Consider the following 1,781-nt stretch of genomic DNA (forward strand, 5'->3'; position numbering starts at 1 on the left):
GCTGGAATTAGGGCATAAGATGAGGTTTGAGTCTGCGTGATCTGCGTGTAGGGAGGGGCAGTAGCCATATCGTTAGCTAGAACTAGCTAGATCTGATGGACTTGGACAGAAAGTGAAGTATAACCGGACGTGAGAGAGAGCACCTGCAGCTCTGCCCGCTGTGAGGGACCGGTGAGCGGAGCAAAACACACCTTTAGACCTAACACATTTAGCTATGGCACTGTTGTATACATTGAATTATTCCATTTGATCATATGTAATCAAATTAGACACCCCTCCCAAAAAATAAATAAATTCATAACTCATATTCGAATACCTGAATAATTTCGAATATTCGATTAATCGTTCCCATCCCTATATTGTATGTACCATAAAAAAAATTGGGTATTTTTGCTCAACGATACTGAAAGAGGATCAACAATAGCTGTCGGTTAGTAACCTGCTGTTACAATACATGTCAGCTCAGCTATTTATACTGTAACGATCTATGTATGAGTTGTATATTGCTCTGCCTGCACCCTGCTGTATATTTATGAGCAAATGCGCTTGTGTATACAGGCTCAGTGACTCTTTGACTGTGTGTGTGTGTGTGTGTGTGTGTGTGTGTGTGTGTGTGTGTGTGTGTGTGTGTGTGTGTGTGTGTGTGTGTGTGTGTGTGTGTGTGTGTGTGTGTGTGTGTGTGTGTGTGTGTGTGTTGTCAGCAGCGTCCCAGGAGACTTGCTCCAGGCAGGCAGAGTGTTAGTAATAGACTGATTTACCTACATACTGCTGCACCACTGCTGCTGTTTGGCTCACTGACTCTGCAGCTGCACACACACACACACACACACACGCACACTCACACACACACACACACACACACACACGCACACTCACACACATTCACACACATATCAACAAAGCAGGTGTCACCCTGTGGAAACTGCAACACACGAGGAATTATGAGTTATAAAAAAATTATTAGCATTAATTATTGTAGAGCGCCTCCTGTTTATGGAGTGGCTCTTCAGACAGCCTGTTGGCTTTTGACATGCGATAAACAGACAGTGTGTGTGTCAGGCTTTCAGTTTCTCTCTCCCTCCGCCCATCCCTCTCCCTGGCAGAGCTGCTTACTCATTTGAAGTTCCTGCACTCGGGGTGATGTTTGTTCTCAGATTAATCTAAGCCCGGTGGCTTTTGAGACGCCGTCAGATCGTTAGCGACGACTGTGTCATGTTTTCACAGCAGGGTGGATAAAAACACGTGTCTCAATTTGTCATCGGGAGCCTGCAGCCGCTCAGTGAAAGCAGCCTTTCAGAGACACTGAATCAATCAGTCCGTCTTATCTGATGCTCCTTCACTCAGACATGGAGGACTGATTTTAAGATTAAACTGATCTGTCGCTAGGAACACCTTCTGCTTCGTGCACTCTCTGTGCGCAGAATACAGAGCCAAGCTTATCCTAATATGAGTGTACTATTCAGGCTGATGGGAACATTAACCCACATTCTGCTCAGTCTAATTATAAACCAGAAAAGAAACAAGTGCAGTAGTTGCCTTCAGCCGTTGTGCGATCTAATTATGAGTTAGCCATGCTACGACAATCCTCAAATAGAATCTACAGAGAAATATTATGTGAGTTATACAATAGAAAGGACACTGCTTATTGAAAAGCTACATGTTTTCCTAGACTTATTTGGTACAATGGACAGTGTATACCAGGGGTCGGCAACCTTTCTGATATGAAGTGCCATTTAAAAAAAAAAAAATGTTATCAGCGTGCCATCGATCGAGAATTATCA

The 1,781-nt window shown here is 43.7% G+C and overlaps 1 protein-coding gene across 1 annotated transcript in view; it reads right to left on the reverse strand.

The window, feature by feature from the left end:
* inhbaa (inhibin subunit beta Aa) overlaps nucleotides 1-1,781 on the reverse strand; it is a 4,697-nt gene that overhangs the window by 2,121 nt on the left and 795 nt on the right. The gene's annotated exons all lie outside the window — the stretch shown is intronic.

Source organism: Notothenia coriiceps, unplaced genomic scaffold, assembly GCF_000735185.1.
Source record: "Notothenia coriiceps isolate Sejong01 unplaced genomic scaffold, NC01 NC01_scaffold00036550, whole genome shotgun sequence".
NCBI classification, from domain to species: Eukaryota; Metazoa; Chordata; class Actinopteri; order Perciformes; family Nototheniidae; genus Notothenia; species Notothenia coriiceps.